This window comes from Lactuca serriola, chromosome 4 (genome assembly GCF_051521515.1).
Source record: "Lactuca serriola cultivar US96UC23 chromosome 4, Lser_US96UC23_V15, whole genome shotgun sequence".
NCBI lineage: Eukaryota > Viridiplantae > Streptophyta > Magnoliopsida > Asterales > Asteraceae > Lactuca > Lactuca serriola.
Window position 1 is genome coordinate 146013572 of NC_136411.1, and position 22976 is coordinate 146036547.

At 34.4% G+C, this 22976-nt stretch overlaps 2 non-coding genes and 2 pseudogenes across 2 annotated transcripts; 1 reads left to right on the forward strand and 3 right to left on the reverse strand.

Annotated features, from left to right (window-relative positions):
* Nucleotides 1-9692: 9692 nt before the first annotated feature.
* Nucleotides 9693-9856, reverse strand: LOC145103326 (U1 spliceosomal RNA). The gene has a single exon (XR_013706427.1). It is a non-coding gene; the product is annotated as a U1 spliceosomal RNA (small nuclear RNA).
* A 727-nt stretch (nt 9857-10583) lies between these two features.
* LOC145103340 (U2 spliceosomal RNA) lies at nt 10584-10779 on the reverse strand. The gene has a single exon (XR_013706440.1). It is a non-coding gene; the product is annotated as a U2 spliceosomal RNA (small nuclear RNA).
* A 329-nt stretch (nt 10780-11108) lies between these two features.
* On the reverse strand, nt 11109-11252 carry LOC145103350 (U4 spliceosomal RNA; annotated as a pseudogene).
* Nucleotides 11253-16088: 4836 nt separating this feature from the next.
* On the forward strand, nt 16089-17759 carry LOC145098887 (insulin-degrading enzyme-like 1, peroxisomal; annotated as a pseudogene).
* The last annotated feature ends 5217 nt before the right edge of the window (nt 17760-22976 follow it).

The following is a 22976-nucleotide window of genomic DNA, read 5'->3' on the forward strand; positions in this document are numbered from 1 at the left end:
TTATGACATTTAAAAAACATGTGATTATATTTGTTTTATGATAACGATTTAATTTCATATATGTCTAAAATTAATGATTTTGAATATTAAAAAATAACAATATTTGACTATAAATATTTTATTATGACATTTAAAACATGAAACTTGAAATTAAAAGTATGTTACAGTTACATTTTATTTTTTATTTTATCTAAATATAAAAAATGGTAACCATAAAAGAAAAAAAAAAGACATGCGACTATAAGTGTTAGTTTCGTGACAGTGTTGACAGTATTCGGAGGAAGTACAATTTTTTCCGTCATCTATAAAATTTCAATTTTCCCTCTTTACTAAAATTTTATTATATTTTCCCTCTTTACCAAAATTTAAATATTTTTAATTCCCCCTGTCTCAAAAAAAAAATTAGATCTAATCCTCATTCTCTCTTTTTCTCTAGTCGTCATCTTCATAATACTTTGATTCGCTACTTTCTTTCTCATACCCAATGACATACATCATAGCTCGTACCGGAGCTGCTACACTACACAATCGACGTTGTTCATCAATGAACATGTTGACGCCATCGTCCTACCCTTAAGTGATCATTAATTTTGTGTTCATCTTCACCATTCAACCACATAAACAAAGCAATCGATTCTACCGCCTTTCCTTCTCCTCTGAAATCCCTCCGACATCAGACTTTATGATGGGTTTTACATGTATTAACACGGATAAATCATTAACACTTAATAGTATATGCAACCTATTAGATCTATGTAACACTATCGTAGTAACATTCTATTGAACAACAATAAACCTATGAACCCTAGGTACTTTCGAGATTGAAAAACAAGTTAAAAATTACATACCTTTTTTATTTTGTAGTAACAATCAAAAATCCGTTCTTCTTTGATTTGGAAGCTGAAACCACAAGTGTCGTGCCTCTAATTGTTCACTCTTAAACCCTAACAACCAAGGAAACTTGAAGAGAGAGGATATAAGAGATAAAATTTCAGTTATACTCTTGAGGAGTCAAGTGGCCAAAATTTATAGGCTATGAGACTCTATTTATAGCTGACCAAGAAAGCCTATATAACCCTTGATTAAAATAATAATATCTTAGATCAGGTAATTATTTGGTTTCCTATCTATCTCCAAGGGATATTCTAAAAACCTTAGAATCATGCCAGAAACCGTCCACCTCTTATGGGGAAGGTTTTGGAACCCTTTTGTTCAATTATTGAACAATTACAGCTTAGGTCCTTGTACTTTTAATTAATTCAATTAATCCCAAAATTAATTCCAATTAATTTTTGATTAATTCTTAATTAAATAACAGTATTTCTAACTAATATATTATTCTCATAATATATTAACAAATCATTTATTTTTATTTCTAATTAATTTATTAATCATATAATAAATTAATAAATCAATCTATCTCCCTCTCTCTAAAAGGTATCCTATTGAATTACCAGGTTTTAAGGACAACCCAAACGGACTGTGCTACCATCAATTCAAGTATATGCCAATTATAGTAATTACGAGCTTAGACACCTAATCCAACACCTTATCCTCTACCGTTTTTTGTTTCTACATTAACATATTTCATTGATGTTGTTTGTTCTCCAGTGAAATGATTCCACACACAACCACATGTGCTTTTCCCACACCACCATCGATGTTTCTCCCCAACACTACAACCTCTTCACGCTAAGTTCATGCATGGATTTCGATTTCCTAAACACTCTCACCATCACCACCACAACCTCTTCCTCCCTTCTTAAATTTTTGCTGATGAATTGATTTTCATAGGGGAGTTATATATAATCTTCTTATTTCTTGGTCTTTTAACTTCTTTTTTTTCTATGGTATTTTGGTGGTTTATGATTCTAAGTATTTCTTGTTATTTTTTCACCAACTTCTTCAATCTTTGCAGATTCTCTTTCTTAAAGACTCCCACAAGTTACTTAAAATCACAATATTTCTCAATCTGGTGACCGAGTTAACTTGAGAGTACCAATTCATCTCCATCGAGTTTATGTATTCAATTATTTTTGCAGTAGTTGAATATAGGAAATAATCTATTCAAATTCCTACATATTTACTCACCAAAGGCAGATGTTGTGTATCCAGGTTCGTTGTATGAATGTATTTGGTTATTCTTTGTCTTTTATTTCCTTTTGTATTTCTGTATGTCTTTGATTTTAACCTATTTGGATTTAAGTCTTTAGCAATGTCTTGTTTAAAGTTGGTATTGTGATGGATTCAGAGAAGACTGAGTGCTCCATGTTGCTCTCTTAACTCAATTAATAAATTTTGTTTAGTTAGGTTTTATTTTCATTATATTTATCTGTTTATGTTGATGTGAAATTATTGGAGTATATTCGAATGTGCAATTTTGATAACCAATTATCGATGCTTGTTTGTATTTGGTAAATGATGGTTGAGTTTAAAAAAAATAGGCATATGTTGCCCTACCGCCCCCATCTTTTAAAGGTGTCCCTGGAGCCCATCGTTTGATATGTGGAGTCTTATATTGTTGGTGTTGGCTTTAGAACCCATGCATCATCCCTTGCTTGTTTGTGTTATGTGACGTATCTCACATGTGATGGTCATGCGGCGTGTGTTACATGGGGAACTACGGAATTTAAGACTTGGATACTCTAATACCTCATTTCGGGTGTCAAATACAGAGAATTCTTCTGTATGATGTGTCTACTTCGCTTTTATGGGGACTGTGGGATTTAAGAAATTACATTATCGATAAATCCTTTGAAAAGGGTGTGTGGAGAAATAGAGACACTTTTTTCAAAACAGTATTAAGAAATAAAAAAATTTGGATTTTGGTTAGGAGTAGTAAAATTACTTTCGATTGATGTACTTGGTTAAACTCATCTAGGTGGAATACGTAACTTGTTGTAATGGCATGGTTTTCCTCACTAGCATGTGCCTAACTCGGGCTCTCTTTTTCTTAATATATGTCATTTAAAAAGAAATATACATAATAGTATCCTCCCTCCTCAAAGTTATTATATATGATTGACATTTTTATATAATAAAAACTTGCAAAGGAAAGTAGAGAAGTATCCATGGTGATAAAAGCGATAATAAATATATAGATATGTTAGCGGATTGAGGAGGTGGGAGATAGACAAACTATATTTCTAGTGACAAATTATCGATACAAACCTCCAATCAATCTTAAGGTGGTTGTTTTCATGAAACATGTCATTATAGGAAATATTGGTAACATATCTATAATGACACCCAATCACATTTGGTGATGAAATAGAATACCCAGAACTTATACAAGCCAACAGAAACACACAATTTCTTAAGTAGTAAAAGTACCGTTAAAATATTTATAATACTATATTTGGTAACGAGGGATGATTTCTTGTTGAATGAGGGGACGAAAGATGTAATATCCTTAAAATTAAGATTTTACACTAGTACAAAACGGACCTACGGTCATTGTTTGTAAAAAAGGGTTGTCATGGTTTTAGTTATTTGCGTCACTAAAAATTATTAATCAAATTACAGTATTGTTTTAGCAACATGTTAGCTAAAATCAGTCACCATTGCAAACTATTTTCACACATTTTGTCATTGTTTTACATAAAAAACTTGACAAATACTAGACAATAACCACGGTAGATAATTGTGACCGTAAGTATTTTATTCTGAAATGAAAAAAAAAAACATGTGACTATAAGTGTTTAATGATAGTAGTTTAAGTTCATACGAGTGTCTACAATAAATTATTTTGAATATTAAAGAATGACAACATATGACTGTAAGTGTTTTATTATGACATTTAAGAAAATAAAACTTATAATTAAAATTTTTTTATAGTTACATTATAATTTTGATGGTATTAATTTAAAAAATAGTAAAGATAGAAGAAAAAAACATGTGACTATACATGTTTGTATGGTGACGGTGTTGAAAAGTGAAACTAGTATTTTGAGGGATTACAATTTTTTCTCCGTCATCTATAAAATTTTCAATTTTCCCCCTTTACTAAAATTTTAGTATTTTTCCTTCTTTTAACGAAAATTAGATTTCATTTCGCTCTGTCTCTAAAACATTAGATCTAATCGCTCATCCTATATTTTTCTCTGACCGTCGTCTCCAAAACAGTTGGATTCACTACTTTCTTTCTCATACCCAATTACATCCATAACAACCCTTATCAGAACTGCTACACGTTCGACGCCAATCATCAATGTCGACGCCGAAACCACCATCATACCCTGAAGCGATCGTCGATTATGTGTTCATCTTCACCCTTCAACCTCATAAACGAATCCATCGATTATTTCGTCGTTCCTTCTCCTCCGACATCCTCATCTCCTCTGAAATCCCTCTCTGACATCAAACCTTATCCTCTATTGGTGTTCGATTCTACATCAACACATTTCGTCGACATCATTTGTTCTCTCGTGAAACGATTCCACACAACTATAGGTGCTTTCCCACATCACCATCTACACTGCTCCCCAACACCACAACCTCTTTACGCCGGGTTCAGGCATGAATTTCGATTTCCTAAACCATCTCACCATCACCACCACAGCCTCTTTTAGCTTCTTTTCTTTTTATGGTCTTTTGGTGGGTTTACGATGCAAATAGTTGTTGTTAATTTATCACCATATTCTTTAATATTTGTAGATTCTCATACTTAAAGACTCCTAAAAGTTACTCCAAATGAAAATATTTTTCTATCTGGTGACTGGGTTACCTTGAGAGTAATGATTATTCTCCGTTGAGTTTATGCATTCAATTATTTTTGCATTACCCGAATCTAGGAAATAATCTATTTGAATTCCAACATATCTACTATAATAAATGAAGGTTTTTTTTTGCCACATGTTCTCTTCTCCTTCATTTGGACACATGTCATTTTTCTAGAATTTTTAAATTTTCTATTTTCCACTTGTCATTTTATTGTATTTTTCATTTTATTAAAATAAATTTCCACATTTAATGTGTAAGGTAATATATATGTAAAGTATTTATTAGAAAGTGTTTATATATGTAATGTATTCAATACATTAAAGTCTCATTAATTTTAATAATTCAAAATTTTTCTCATTTTCTTATAAATTGAAACTTTTCAAATTGTTAAAATTATATATATATTTTTTTAATTAAACTCATGTAATACATGGGTCTCACGCCTAGTGTAATCACTAAAGGAAGAAGTTTGTGTATCCAGGTTCGTTGTATTATTGTATTTGTTTAGCCTTTGTCTTTTCCTTTTTTTATTTCTTTATATATTTGACTGTCAAGTGTTTAGATTTAAGTCTTTAACATTGTCTTGTTTAAAATTGGTATTGTGTTGATTTAAAGAAAACTGAGATAACTATAACAAAAGGAAATCAATTGAAATAAGGTATTGAGTGTTCGTTGTTGCTTTCTTAACTCAATTAATCGATTTAGTTCATTTAGGTTTTAATTTTATTCTAGTTATATGTTTATGTTGATGTGAAAATATTGGAGTATTTTTAAATGTGTAATTTTGATAACCAATTATCCATGATTGTGTGTGTTTGGTGAATAATGGATGAGTTTAGGTTGTAAAAAGGAGCATCTCTAGTCAGCATTGTTTTTTCTGTATGTAGGTACTATAAATTTATCAGATTTTCGTTATCTCATATTGTTCTTATTACGATCTGATAAATAACGCTTACCATGAGTTTAAATAGATGGCGTGATCATACTAAATTACATGAGTTCCTAAGGTAAATGAGTTTGATAGAGAGATTTATTAGTTCATTTTGTTCCTTATATTGGTTATTATTCCGCATATGGACATGCATATAAGCTAGCTAAAGAGATAAAGAAAAGGGTTGCATATGTTGAATGGTTGAACCCAATATATGGCAGGTAGGTAATCAAATAAATATATTTCCTACTTTTAACTTATTTTAACATCCCAAAGTTAGGTCATAGACTACAAACGACTAAATTAGAGTAAATATTTTTGTAATTTAACTCATTCAATTGTAGTGCATCTAATGTAAAATAACTAAGTTCATTTCAAATATTATAAGATATCAAACGATACCTTACTTCCAAATGTGGAAAGTGTCAAACAACTCAAACTGCAACACTAGGTAATCCATCTGGAAAACTGAAAATTTGTATTAAGTAGTTATGAGCAAATCAAACATTAAAATCTTATAGTACATGTTACCTTATTTCTGAAAATATAAAGAACGTCCAAAACGGAGTTCGTATGAGAAATATAAGATAGTTTTAAGAAAACAGACAGTAAAACACTAGTTTTCTTTAATCGTGTAAAACTGAATCGATTCGTTGAGGCACTTACACACATCTGATGGAAATTCCGAGAGCTTTTTTGGGCTCATGCTATAGCCTAATATTTGATTTCATACTCAAAATATTTTTAGCAAAAATATTTGCGAAAATCGGAAAATCGAGCATTACAAGCTATTTAGACGTGAAACTTTAAATGCGATTTCCTGGAGTTCCTTAACTCGAAAAATTAATCCGATTTGGGTTTTTGAAATCCTTGAATTAAACTCTATCTATCGGCACGTTCGAAAAAAATTTCAACATTGAGACCCCGAAGCACTCGATTATGTGTGTTTTTGGGTATTTAAAGAGTTTAACCTCATGTGGCCCCATATGGATTTGCTAGTAGAAAGAAAAATCAGCTCTTTTCCCCCATCTCTCAAGCCCACGTGCCTTTCTCCGTCCACCATTCCCTTCCTTCTTGCTTACACCCCATCTCCAATTGTACAAGGCCTATCTCCATTTTGAGTGTTTGATTTTATTTGAGAGTATGGCTTCCTTAGGCATGTAAGTGCCTCATTAGGCTATAAATAGAAGCTCATGTCTTCCCTCAATCCTCACAACATCAACCATCATCTCCTCTCTCTAGTTCTTGATCTCTTTCTCTCTAAACTCTTTCTATCTCACTCTCTCAGTTACACACACACACACACACACCACCGTTCCACCACTCTAAACCCACCAAACACCTCCTTAAGCCCCACCACCATCCCAACCCTTCCCCTCGTCGATTTCAGCTCCAAAACAGAAGGATAACCAAAGGCAGCAACTACTCGAAACCCTACCCCTGCCACTTCGTCAGAGCTCATGCCACCGTCAGGGCCGGTCCATTGGTTTTCCATGCCCAGGGCGAGATAAGAAAATAATGCCCCTGTTTTATAGTTTCTAAGAAAACATGGAGGTAAACAAATAAAGAACATGGTTTATTAATCACTTTCCATTAACCGGACCCTTACTCATTTGCGTTTCAAAAGTGGGTGAAGTCAGAGGTTATATATAGGATCAAGACCGAACCTTCAATACTTTTGGTAAAAATAACTATAAAACTAGAAATAGCATAGCCATAATAGTAACAAACTCGAAACAACTACTTTTGCTTATAACACTTATCAAAATCGAATCTGAGTATGTTATATTCTTTTGACTGTTAACATTAAACTACTATTCAAAATAAATAAATAAATAAATAAGCCTTGAGTCCCTTAACACAAATATACTTCGTTTAAAAACATAAAATTAATCACATGTGCCATGTTGCATTTTAATTGACCTTGAAAAACTAGATGCCCTTTCTCATTTCCAAATAGCATCAACAACACTCAATGTTATTCCTTTTTCGTTATTCTCTTTTGTTTTCTTTGGTTTCATCATTGCTCCGGTCCACAATCTAAATAATAACAATGTTAAAACCAAAACAACATAGAAATTAGTACATTAAAAACTAAAGTTGTTTTTGAATGAGGAAAAATATAATTTTAGGACAAATTACAAATCTTCAACTAATGAACTCAATATTCCAGGAAAAATGTAACTAGAAACATAATTAGGAAACAATGTAACTTTCATTTCCAGAAAAATAATTATGAAACAATGGAACTTTCATTTCCAAAAAAATATATTTAATTTACAGGAAATAAAAAAAATATATTAAATTAATGAACTCCATAAATAAGAAAGAAATGAGATTTACCGAAGTAAGAAACAAAAGTCCATATTTCATAAATTTGATTTCCACTTTTCCAGAAATATGAATCATACCTTACAAAAAATTCCATCCCTGCTTCTCAAGTCTCCAAAGAATCTCTCCGACAATCAAGTCTCCAGAAATCAATTAATTAGCAAGACTGCACGTAGGAAATCAAATTAGATAACATATAAAAATAAATCAAAGGAAAAAGAGGATGGGATATTGATTTTTCTATTTTTTTTTTCTTATCTTAAATGCTGGATCCTAGATATTAGAAGCAGCCATGAGTCTCGTCTTGAGTCTTGACGTCTTGAGTCTTAACATCTTCTCAACTCCACCAAACCACTATATGTGATGCATCTGTAGTGAAATCAATCGATGCTCAAGAATCGAAGTGATTCTCGTTTATTGTGCAAGAGTGGCTGGCGTGCATCCGTCTCTCAAGTCTAGCGCCCACCCTATGTGGTTGAACTGATTAAGGAATTCGAGAGCTTTGGGCCACATTTAAGTTTGGGCTAAATTTTATACATGCTAAAAATACCAGGCCTAACATGATGCCACTTCCCAGCTTGCTGCCCTGGGCCTTTGCCCCACTCGCCCAGGTGTTTGGGCCAGCCTTGGCCACTGTGTGCCACCGCCATCAGCCACCTCTTATGGTTGTAAGTAACGTCCACCACCGTCTTGTTGTTTTGTTGTTGGTTCTTGCCCTTCATCGATCGATCAGAAAGCCACAAGACCATTTTGTTTTTTTGTGTGTGCATGGACTCGACGAGAAGAGAAGAGATTACAAACCTCCTGTTAACCAAACATACATGCCAAATAAATGTTTCTAAACCCATTCTCAAAAAATTTACAAATCTAGTCCTAAGCTTTTAAACTTCATTTTAAAATGTCCAAAATTCACCCCTCTCCTGGAAATATTTCAAAACTAGTCCTAACCATTTAAAACTTCATTTTAAAAATGTCACAAACTACCCTTACTTGAAAAATCTATGAATATAAGTCCAAGATTTAAATCTTAAAAACTAAATGACCCATTTGTAGTCCTTATTTGGAAATCATTTACAAACCAAGTCCATTTAATTTATCTAAATTAGTATTGGAACCTATACTTTGGTTAAGTTAACAAATAACCCTCCACATATTAATTTATATTAATATTTCCTTAGGAAACTAAATTTATCATACTAAAGAATGTTTGGATGTGAAATTTGAATGATAAAAGATATTTGGACGTGCAATTTGAAAGTTATTATGCGATGTTTATTAATCCGAATCGGAGAACTGTGATAATAAAATATATTTTAAATAAGAATTTCACGAGATGAACATTGTAACGGTGGACTTAGACATGTTATATTTAAATGGCTAAAGGGACACATTTTTGTATTTTACGATTTCCCCATTCTTACAAAGCCCGGTCCAGATAGAGTAACCAACATAGCATGAGGAGCTCTCATGATTAAGATGTAAAGAGAAAGTTGATATTGAAAAGTCGAGAAAGGAAAAATGTGACACAGAGTTTTGGTCAACACGTTCTTCCATATTTAGACAAAAATCTACACCTTGAACAAATCCTGAAATTTTGAAAGCATCGTATTTTGTAACATATCCTCTTTAATTTTTATTTTCAGATTTAAGTTATTTGAAAAAAATGAAAGAAGCAATAAAAAAGTTCAATGTTGAAACTAGGATATTGGTAGGGGCCGCGCGAACGCAGGCCCCCACTGGCACAAATTATGACATAGGTTCGACCAACTTGGGCCGACCTTAGACAGGCACCTCTCCGTAATGTGCAATGGAGATCACCAACCTAGGCCATGGACCTTCTTGATCGCCCATAGACCCTGTCCAGGTAAGTGAGTTTTCCATTCTCCTGCCCTCACCTTTTATGCAACAACCCAGCTTCTGTTTTCTTTCTTCAGCCTCCAATGTGGGATCAGGTTCACATCATCTATTGTAGTGTTCCATTAGTTCCCCTTTCCTCTGGGCAAAACGCACAGCCAAATGGCAGTTATATAATTGCATTATTTCAAGTGTGTCTGGGCCTGTTAGATCAATACGGTCTCTCCCTCTTAAGAGAATTGTAATCTTTGATTGTGGTAAATGGGAGAAGTCCATTCCAAAATTGAAGATTAAGACAAAGTTGATGCATGCTTCTGAATTACAATGTTTTCTTTGGATCAAATAAATAGTCATAATCAAATTCCACATAATATGCTTATTTGTTCTGTAGTAGTATTACCGATGTCAAGTTATAGATGCAGTGTATAACAGGAACAGTAGTGCGATCAGGAAACGTTGATAAAAGTGATCACCATCTTACTAATTGAGCAGGATCTGTTATACTATATATGCCTTCCGAACACAGGAAAAGCTTGCTTCCTATCTTACTAATTAAAGGCCGATATATATAAGTTTTAAACTTACATTGGAGCTACGGGTGTGCCAAGGCTAAAAAACAATTCCAACCTCTTCTTTGGAATGTTGGATCCTAGTTCGAATAAACTGATAGAAGTATTAGACATAACAAGGTAAGAAGTAAAGTCTTCCATTCAAAACTATTAAAAGTACTTTTAGACTAGGATTAGAGGGGTGCGCCACGCCCTGGCTGTAGTGCAACGCTAAGGCGACACTCGAGAGACCCAGCAGCAAGCCTCTGTGATGGACTCTCCCCCATAAAAAATAAGATTAATATCGAGTAGGCCGATGGCCTACATATCAGATATTAAACTGATAAGAACAGATACTACACTTGATCTTAGCCAAAAGGCCGAGAAAGGTATGCTTTTTGTTTTCTTGGGGCTTGGTTTCTATAGCCACTGCCATCTTGTATGTAATCTTCTCTCACCCGATGTGGGAGAGCAAACCTTCATTTTTGCTGATTTAATCTCCCGTATATGTAGACTTCACAAACATCAATGCATTTAATTGCTCAAAAATACTATCCATATTTAATTACAATACAAAAAAAAAATCACATAATTACTAACAGACTTTTTTTTGATTACATGAAAACTGTCTGATTATTAATATTACTCTTAGGCCATCTAATTAGGAGGGAGGATTAGGATATACTAAAGTTTTGACAAACTAAGAATTTTTAGGGCTTCCCAGTCAAAGGAAACCCTTCCAGAAATTCTCGATGGCCAAGGGAGACCCAAGGCCAAAGAGGGGGTTTGGAAATAGTTTTCAACCAGCAATTGACGCGCCTCGGTTAATACCTCATTAGCTGCGTCATTGCCCCAAGCGCAAAGATGCTTCTAATGCTCCTCCACCTCACCTTTTATTCTTCCCTCTCTTTCAACACCTTCTACTTTCCTACCGATGTGGGACTAACAAAACTCTTTAATTTCTCCCAGTCCCTCTACAGAAACGCAGGCATCATCATATACCTACCTCATCCTTTATTTTTCGGTTTATAATTGAATAACATGCAATATACAGTTCTTTAAAATGACAAGTTGTTATTTTTCATTTGTTTTTTATTGCCTGTGTGGGTAACTAATTCAGAATTAACTGACAACCAACGTTATTTGTTTATTTATTTATGGTTCCCAACCCTCTTTTTTCTGTTTACAGCTTTTTACTATTCTTTATATATATATATATATATATATATATATATATATATATATATATATATATATATATATCTACTGACTGTGATTTTAAGGGAGACGCCGCACAAGCTCTGCTTCTTTTTTTCTAGTTATATCGTGTGGACCATTCATTATTAGCCTCTGGAGTGTTCTTTGTTCGGTTGCTTTCCATCGTGACACCAAGTTCCAATACCACCACACTCTTTACATTAGAGATGTAAACCCATGGCTTGAGCTAATTAACAAAAAAAGCATATGTTGCCCAACCGCCCCAATCATTTAGAGCATATGGTATGGGCAACGAGAACTTCTATTTTTGCTGATGTGGCATCTAATAACATTGTCATAACACCATGAACACCATTTCCTCCTTCATATTAAGGCATATCTTGTTGGCGTTATGACATATTGAAATGGGAACTTTGATTGGTTGTACATTTCTTCTCTCTTTATTTTTCTCCTCTTATCCGCCTCATAACATGGTCATAACACCATAAACACCATTTTCCCCTTGGTGTTATAAGTTGTTAGAACACCATCTCAACGGGCCCATACCTAATGCTCGTAAAGGAGTCCATGCAATGGGAGCCCATCCATTGAGAAGTGGAGTCTTATATTGTTGATGTTGGGATTAGAACCCAATCATCATCCCTTGCTCGTCTTTGTTATGTGATTTATCTCTCATGTGATCGTCGTGTGGCGTGTGTTGCGGGGGAACTACGAAATTTAAGACTTGGACACTCTAAGACCTCATTTTGGGTGCCAAATACAGAGAAAAATATTTTGTATGATGTGTCTACTTCGCTTTTAGGGGGACTGTGGGATTTAAGAAACGACATTCTCGATGAATCTTTTAAAAAGGGTGTGTGGAGAACCGGAGACTCTTTTTTCAAAACAGTATTGTGAAAGCATGCTATTGTATTTTGGTTAGGAGTAGTAAAATGACTTTGGATTGTTGTACTTGGTTAAACTCATCTAGCTCGAATATGTAAATTGCTGAAATGGCATGTTTTTCCTCGCTACCTTGTGCCTAACTTGGGTTCATTTTTTCTTAATATATGTCGATTTAAAAAATAAATGTACATAATAGTATCATCCCTCCTCAAAGTTATTATGATTTACATTTTATATAATATTTTTGGAAATAAGAGTACAGAAGCGTCGATGGTGATAAAAGCTTTAATAAATAAATAAGTATGCTAGCGCATGGAGGAGGTGGGAGATAGACAAACTATATTTCTAGTGATAGATTATCGATAGAAAGGGCGTTCAATATTACGGTGCTTGTTGTGTTCATAAAACATGTAATTATAGGAAATATGGGTAGCACATCTATTATGACACCCGATCACATTTGGTGATGAAATGGAATACCCATATCTTATACAAGCCAATGGAGATACACAATTTCTTAAATAGTAAAAGTAATAGTACAGTATTCAGAATACTATATCCAGTAATGATAGATTATTTCTTGCTAAATGATGAGATAAAAGATGTAATATCCATAAAATTACGACTTTACACTAGTACAAAACGGACCTGTGGTCACTGGTTTTTAAAAAAGGGTGGTCATGGGGGTTTTGGGAATTTGCATCACTAAAGATCATTAATCAAACTCCAGTAATGTTTTAGCCCACATGTTAGCTAAAATCCGTCACCATTGCAAACTATTTTCACGCATTTTGTCATTATTTTACATAAAAATTGTGACAAATATTAGCCAATAATCACAGCAGATTATTGTCACCAAAAGTATTTTATTATGATATTTAAAAAGCATGTGATTATATTTGTTTTATGATAACGATTTAATTTCATATATATGTCTAAAATTAATGATTTTGAATATTAAAAAATTACAACATTTGACTATAAATATTTTATTATGACATTTAAAACATGAAACTTGAAATTAAAAGTATGTTACAGTTACATTTTATTTTTTATTTTATCTAAATATAAAAAATGGTAACCATAAAAGAAAAAAAAAGACATGTGGCTATAAGAGTTTGTATGGTAACCATAAAAGAAAAAAAAAAAAAAAGACATGCGACTATAAGTCTTAGTTTCGTTACAGTGTTGACAGTATTCGGAGGAAGTACAATTTTTTTCCGTCATCTATAAAATTTCAATTTTCCCTCTTTACTAACATTTTATTATATTTTCCCTCTTTACCAATATTTAAATATTTTTATTTCCCCCTGTCTCTAAAAATATTAGACCTAATCCTCATTCTCTCTTTTTCTCTAGTCGTCATCTTCATAATACTTTGATTCGCTACTTTCTTTCTCATAACCAATAACATACATCATAGCTCGTACCGGAACTGCTACACTACACAGTCAACGTTGTTCATCAATGTACATGTTGACGCCATCGTCCTACCCTTAAGCGATCATTAATTTTGTGTTCATCTTCACCCTTCAACCACATAAACGAAGCAATCGATTCTACCGCCTTTCCTTCTCCTCTGAAATCCCTCCGACATCAGACCTTATGATGGGTTTTACATGTATTAACGCGGATAAATCATTAACACTTAATAGTATATGCAACCTATTAGATCTATGTTATAACACTATCGTAGTAACATTCTATTGAGCAACAATAAACCTATGAACCCTAGGTACTTTCGAGATTGAAAAACAAGTTAAAAATTACATACCTTTTTTATTTTGTAGTAACAATCAAAAATCCGTTCTTCTTTGATTTTGAAGCTGAAACCACAAGATTCGTGCCTCTAATTGTTCACTCTTAAACCCTAACAACCAAGGAAACTTGAAGAGAGAGGATATAAGAGATAAAATTTCAGTTATACTCTTGAGGAGTCAAGTGGCCAAAATTTGAAGGATATGAGACTCTATTTATAGCTGACCAAGAAAGCCTATATAACCCTTGATTAAAATAATAATATCTTAGATCAGGTAATTATTTAGTTTCCTAATTATCACCAAGGGATATTCTAAAAACCTTAGAATCATGCCAAAAACCGTACATCTCTTATGGGGAAGGTTTTGGAACCCTTTTGTTCAACTATTGAACAATTACAGCTTAGGTCGTTGTACTTTTAATTAATTCAATTAATCCCAAAATTAATTCTAATTCATTTTTGATTAATTCTTAATTAAATAACAGTATTTCTAACTAATATATTATTCTCATAATATATTAACAAATCATTTATTTTGATTTCTAATTAATTTATTAATCATATAATAAATTAATAAATCAATCTATCTCCCTCTCTCTCTAAAAGGTATCCTATTGAATTACCAGGTTTTAAGGCTAACCCAAACGGACTGTGCTACCATCAATTCAAGTATATGCCAATTATAGTAATAATGAGCTTAGACACCTAATCCAACACCTTATCCTCTACCGTTTTGTTTCTACATTAACATATCTCATTGATGTTGTTTGTTCTCTCGTGAAATGATTCCACACACAACCACCCACTACAAGAAAAAGACCCTTTTATGACGCGCAAACCACGACACTCGTTGATTAATGTTACGCAAAAGAAAGTGACATTAAAAAAGTGTCATCTCTTCAAAAAATTTAAGGATTTAGGTCACATTATCGCGTGCCCTTAAATTAGTATCGTAAGAAAAAAAATAAAAACACGGAGGGTGCTTTATGTTAAATGCGCGTTCTCTGTGAGTGTCACTTCATAATTTTAAAGAAACGCGAGTTTAGTAGATAAGGGGGAAATCGAAATCCCCAAAATTTTCAAAGCCCGCTTTTCTACCTTCTTTCTATCTTTCATCTTAGCAATCGATTCTCCCCTCTCCTTCCTTCTTCCTCTTCTCCGATCCGTTTAGTAGATAAGGGGAAACTTATCTCCAGTCAGGCTTCTCGCAAACCGGCGTTCGTGACACTCTATTCATTAAAATTACAGGTTAAATCTATAAAACTAATACAAAACAAACAGACTGGCCAATCAAAACGTTATGGATTCATCTAGTTTCTTTCTCATTCATCCACTGAGAAAATCCTCCAGCCCTATAATGGAACCATGATGCCAAATACTGATCAAGCTTTCCGGTTAAACTGAGCGAGTTTTAGCACAGGAGAAAAGTGTGGAGAAAGCACCGGTTCAGATCTATCGATATTTGTGGGAGATTTGGCTCCAGATGTAACTGATTCAATGTCGAAGGTAACACTAATTTCTCTAATTTCAAATCGAAGCTAGAAGGTAACCCTAATTTCCTCATTTTTGAAATCGAAGTTAGAAGGTATCCTTGATTTGATTCAGTAGTTCTATGTTTTTAGATTTTTCACTTTGACCTTTACAAATATGATTCATCCCAAAATTTAGAAAACTACGTTGTTTATCCAAAAACTTATCGTTTCATAATTTTGGGAGAGAGAATCACGAATATGTGGTTTGCGCCCTACACTGCTGCTCCACCGTGTGCGACACTTCTCTTCCCTAGCTTGTCTGCTTCCACCTAGCTTGACTGCATCCATCCCAGTTTCCCTGGTCAACCATGCACCCTAAACATCTTCAGGTCTGAGTCCTTAAAGCTTCTTTTGCTTTATGTATCATTTGTATGATTTTGGGATACATATTGTCTTGTTGCATTTATTTATCAGGTTATTGTGAAAACTGTTCCTGTAAAATGTGGTCACAAGCTGAGAATTACATGGCCAGTGACACTTGGCATTCATCATTACATGGAAGGGCCAAGTAGGTATCTAGGACACTTAATTGGTCATGAAGGAGAAGGATCCCTCTTCTATGTCTTGAAGAAATTGGGTTGGGCAACAAGCTTGTCTGCTGGTGAATCAGACTGAACTGTGGAGTTCTCTTTCTATGTGATCAAGGTAAAAAAAAGGCATTGCTACTTATGTTATGTCGATGAATTTATATTGTTACTTATGTATGTGTAATTACTTGTCTTTTTTATAGGAACTGGTGATAAAAGAATATGAAAATTACAAGTTTCAACATCCATATCAGCAATCCATGTATCACTGCTCATTACTTGTAAAAGATGGATCATGGCCTTGGACTGATGAGCTTGAAATTCTTTCTGTTCTTGAACCTGAACATCTTTCAATATTTTATCCTCAAATTTTGTCAATAATCTTCATAGAGTGCTATGCAGCAGGTTTTTATAACATTACTACCAGTTATGATTTTTTTCTTCTTTTGTTATCTAAAGCTATACAACAACTAGAGAATATTGAATCAAATGAAGCCGGATTCATGATTCAACATGTTGAAGATGTACTTTTTATGGGGACAAAACCTTTGTCTCAAGCTCTATTCCCATCACAGCATCTGATAAATAGGGTGGACAACTTACAAAAGGGTGTTACATGTTGCTATACTAAAGAGGGTTTCAAAGATTTCCAACGGTTTGCCCAATAAAAGATGATGAAGAAATAAGAACACAAAAATATATGTGGAAAACTCCAATACGAAAAAAAACCAAGAGAGAAAATTCATATATAACAGATTATTACAGTCACATTCATTTATACTAATCCCGTTTCTTGGATTTAACAGGGCCCTAAACATATCGAGTCAAGGGTTCAAGCATTTCTCAAGATGTTTGAGACTAAACTCTATGAGATGCCAGATGATGAATTCAAGGTCACAAGAGTTGTGTTTTCTTTATCAATTTGGAATTATCATATGAAATATTGAATATTGTTTATTGATCTAAATATCTAATACTATAATGGTGCAGAACAATGTTAATGCACTGATTGAGATGAAGCTTGAGAAGCACAAGAACTTAAGAGAAGAATCTCTATACTTTTGGCGAGAATCCAAGATGGTGCCCTCAAATTTGATAGGAAAGATCACGAGGTATGGAGTTTTTTACAAATTTGCCCGTTGTGTCATTTTCTTGATACTTTTATTTAAAATATTATTTATCTAAAGACAGAAGTTAATTGTTGGCAATGTAATGAGACAGGTGGCTGCATTGAAGCAGTTGAGCAAGGCAGAAATGATTCAATTTTTTGATGAACATATAAAAGCGGGTGCTCCACAAAAAAAGGCTTTAAGTGTGCAAGTCTTCTCGACCACACATGTTACAGAGGACACAGGAGATGCAGGCGAGGGCAAAGTTGTTAATATTGAAGATGCTTTGAGTTTCAGGAGATCAAGGCCTCTGTATGCTTTCAGTTTCAAGAGATGCGGGTGAGGGCAAAATTGTAAATATTGGAATATTACTAATAAATATATCGTTTATGAATAATATTATAATTAAATATCTAAATAGAATGGTGGTTTCTTTTTATTTACTTATTTATATTTATTTAAAGTGATGAAATTTAATGGCCAATATTTTTATTTAAAATGATGAAATTTAACGGCCAGTACTTTTTTTACTTATAACACTTGATTATTGGCCTTAGGATAATTTATTGGTATAAAAATAACATTAATGTGTAAATATTGGTATAAAAATAACGTTATTGACCAATATAGTTGATGGAAGCTTCAAGTTGTTTCAGCGGTTTTTTCTATTTCTTAATTCTTATTCAAAATCCTTACTCCTAGCTTATGCTATTAATATTATATGGATTCATAAATGTTGTAAATAAACTATGTTAAATGTTATTATTTTGGAGCAATAGCAGATGAAGTTCCCAAAAAACAAACTTTATTAAAGGCTCAAGAATTTACAAGTATATATTACTTGTATTTCACTAACTTCGATTAGTAAAATGATTTTGCTCTTTTATTAGTTGGTTATTCATTGTGTTGTGTATTAATATATATGTATATTTGAATGCATTGTAGATGGTTAAGATGTAGGATATTCTAGCAGGATACTTATCAATTAAGGGGTTCAAGTATCAGAGGCTTGATGGAAGTACAAAGGTTGAGGTGAGGCATCAAGCTATGGAGCATTTTAATGCAGCTGGAACAAGCTGGTAATTGTATTAGCATATTAATTTTTTGACTTTTATTGGATCAGGTCATAAGAATTATCGGAGCAGGGGTTCATTAGTCTTAAAGAATTATGAAAGGCAATATGCAACTCTACTTAGTTGGAATTTGATGTTTATGATCTTTGTGTATATCTTTTAGTTTGTATAACATTACATTGCAGAAGGTGTCCCTTAATAACAATGTAGTATTAGGTTATATAGTCAGGGAAAACCTATCAATAACAATGTTCAATTAGATCCCCTTAATATCATTGTATTACAAATTTTTTGACATGATGTTATTGGATGAAATTGATTGTTTTGGTATATATTTGTTTACATATTTTTGTATTATGCGTAAATGAGTATCGTAAAGACGCGTCGTAAATGCATATCGTAAATGGTCACTGAAATTTATGACATGCAAATGTGTGTCATCTTCATTTATGACAGGGGATTCCTTGATACGCATTGCGTGTCATAAGCATGTGTGTTGTAAGGTTACGACATGCAAACGCGTGTCGTCTTCCTTTATGACAGGGCCTCCTTGATACGCATTGCGTTTCATAACCGCGCGTCGTAAATGTGCGTCATAAATGCGCGTCGTAAATGCGCGTCATCTATAGACAACGCGCAAAAGCGTGTCGTCTCTCTTTATGACAGGGCCTTTCTTGATGCGCATTTGCGCGTCGTCTCAGCGTTTTACGACGCGCAATGAGCGTCGTAAAAGGTTGTTTTTCTAGTAGTAACCTATGCTTTTCCCACATCACCATCAATGTTTCTTCCCAACACTACAACCTCTTCACGCTAAGTTCATGCATGGATTTCGATTTCCTAAACACTCTCACCATCACCACCACAACCTCTTCCTCCCTTCTTAAATTTTTGCTGATGAATTGATTTTCATAGGGGAGATATATATAATCTTCTTATTTCTTGGTCTTTTAACTTCTTTTTTTTTCTATGGTATTTTGGTGGTTTATGATTCTAAGTATTTCTTGTTATTTTTTCACCCACTTCTTCAATCTTTGCAGATTCTCTTTCTTAAAGACTCCCACAAGTTACTTAAAATCACAATATTTCTCAATTTGGTGACCGAGTTAACTTGAGAGTACCAATTCATCTCCATTGAGTTTATGTATTCAATTATTTTTGTAGTAGTTGAATAGAGGCAATAATCTATTCAAATTCCTACATATTTACTCACCAAATGCAGAAGTTGTGTATCTAGGTTCGTTGTATGAATGTATTTGGTTATTCTTTGTCTTTTATTTCCTTTTGTATTTCTGTATGTCTTTGATTGTAACCTGTTTGGATTTAAGTCTTTAGCAATGTCTTGTTTAAAGTTGGTATTGTGTTGGATTCAGAGAAGACCGGGTGAAACGACCCAAAAATACGACCTAAAAGTTTCATTTTTCAATATAACCAAAAACCATAATCTGAGTGTCATATCATAAAACCATACGTGATATATTCCAATCATAATAAAAACACTGTGCGGAAAACTGTATCATATCTATGTCATATCAAAATCAAAAACTGAATCAACTCCCAGGATAAAAGCTGAAGCTGTGGTGTGTGCGATGCCATCATCCCGAGCTCTTCCCTTTGCTTGCGGAAGTACCTGAAACCAAAACTGAAACTGTAAGCACGAAGCTTAGTGAGCTCCCCCAAACTACCACATACCATGCAATACATATATAAAGCACATACTGGGCCTTGCCCACTGCATCAGACCGAAGTCTGGAACTAGCTGCATCGGACCGAAGTCCGGAACTGACTGGGACGTTGTCCCCTGCATCGGACCAAAGTCCGGAACTGACTGCATCGGACCGAAGTCCGGAACTGACTGCATCGGACCGAAGTCCGGAACTGACTGATCATGGCATAGCATAAAACATAACAACTATTATAATCACATATACTACATACTGCATCGGAACAGAGTCCGGAACACATAACACAAATATGCTTGAATCACAAAGACATCAAGCACTCTAGCTACTGCATCAGACCAAAGTCTGGGACTACTGCTAATTAAACGGGCCGGCATTGTGGCCGTAGACCCGTTCCTACTGAAAGGAAACTCACATCGTGAACTGGCTGCTGTGTGAATGGCTCTGGAAGCTAACTGCTGCTGCTCCGGTATCTCCCAGGCTACAAGTCCATAAACACACTCAATCAAATACTAAACACTGCACTGGGTAAAATGACTACTTTAAGTCAACTCTCGGTCAAAGTCAACTCTCGGTCAAAGTCAACTCACAGTTGACCTGACTCGCCGAGTTGGGCCGCCAACTCGCCGAGTCCCTATTCTCACTCCTCGACCCTACTCGCTGCTACTCGTCGAGTATGGCATCAACTCGATGAGTTCTTCTTTTGAATCAAAAACTTAGGCAATCTGCATCCGACTCGCCGAGTCATATGAACAACTCGACGAGTTGTTCTTCGAGCTAAGAAGATTGCCTTGGACTCGTCGAGTTGTATGAACAACTCGCCGAGTCCCTCCATTACTGAGTCTACCCTCAAACTCGCTGAGTCCACTCCACTACTCATTGGTCCCACTCGACACCGCTCAAAAGGAAGAAATCGGGGACTCGCGACTCGACTCGCCGAGTCGTTCTTCCGACTCGCCGAGTCACAACCATGCAACTATTCTACACTCGATTCTGCTTGAATCCATTACATACAAATGATAGATCTGAGTCCAATAAGCTGATTTACCACGTAAAGTTTCCAACTTTACGTGTACAAACACATGAAAAAGGGAATAAAGGCTAAAAAGGCACTTAAAAGGGTAGATCTAGGGTTATGATGCAAAATAGCTCCATAAAGGCAATAGATTTGGGCTCTACAACTCCTAAATGAACAGATCTAAGGATATCTCGACATAAAAGGGCTTCCATATCAACATAAGGCTTGAGAAAAGCATCAACTAGATCTAGAGGGGGTTTTAAAGCATAAAAGGGAAGGAAATCCGAAGAATACCTCAAAGAACTCTTGCTTTCCCTTGAATCTTTGCTCTACAATTCTTCACCTTGCTCCTTTCTTCTTCTCCTTCTTCAAGCCTTCACAAATGCACACAAGATCACTTAAAACACTCAAGAACGAATTAGGGTTTTCTCACAGCTCTCTGAGGGTGAAGGAGGCGAGATTGGGGGCTATAAGGTGGCTTAAATAGTGAGCAACCCGGGGATTTAGGGTTTCTCCCAGACAGACAGACTCGCCGAGTCCAGAATATGGACTCGCCGAGTCGCCAGCTAACACGTGCTCGAAATCCCGTCCCTACTCGGCGAGTCAGGCTATGAACTCGCCGAGTCCCTCTTGCAAAACTTCAAAATAAATACCATGGAATCATCATACCGGAGACGGGTCGTTACACCGGGTGCTCCATGTTTCTCTCTTAACTCAATTAATAAATTTTGTTTAGTTAGGTTTTATTTTCATTATATTTATATGTTTATGTTGATGTGAAATTATTGGAGTATATTCGAATGTGCAATTTTGATAACCAATTATCGATGCTTGTTTGTATTTGGTAAATGATGGTTGAGTTTAAAAAAAAGCATATGTTGCCCTACCGCCCCCATCTTTTAAAGGTGTCCCTGCAACCGGAGCCCATCGTTTGATATGTGGAGTCTTATATTGTTGGTGTTGGCATTAGAACCCATGCATCATCCCTTGCTTGTTAGTGTTATGTGACGTTTCTCTCATGTCATGGTCATGTGGCATGTGTAACTTGGGGAACTACGGAATTTAAGACTTGGATACTCTAATACCTCATTACGGGTGTCAAATAGAGAGAATTCTTCTGTATGATCTGTCTACTTCGCTTTTATGGGGACCGTGGGATTTAAGAAATTACATTATCGATAAATCCTTTAAAAAGGGTGTGTGGAGAAATAGAGACACTTTTTTCAAAACAATATTAAGAAATAAAAAATTTTGGATTTTGGTTAGGAGTAGTAAAATTACTTTCGATTGATGTACTTGGTTAAACTCATCTACGTTGAATATGTAACCTGTTGTAATGGCATGGTTTTCCTCGCTAGCATGTGCCTAACTCGGGCTTTCTTTTTCTTAATATATATCATTTAAAAAGAAATATACATAATAGTATCCTCCCTCCTCAAAGTTATTATATATGATTGACATTTTTATATAACAAAAACTTTCAAAGGAAAGTAGAGAAGTATCCATGGTGATAAAAGCGATAATAAATACATAGATATGTTAGCGGATTGAGGAGGTGGGAGATAGACAAACTATATTTCTAGTGACAGATTATCGATAGAAACTTCCAATCAATCTTAAGGTGGTTGTTTTCATGAAACATGTCATTATAGGAAATATTGGTAACATATCTATAATGACACCCAATCACATTTGGTGATGAAATAGAATACCCAGAACTTATACAAGCCAACAGAAACACACAATTTCTTAAGTAGTAAAAGTACCGTTAAAATATTTTTAATACTATA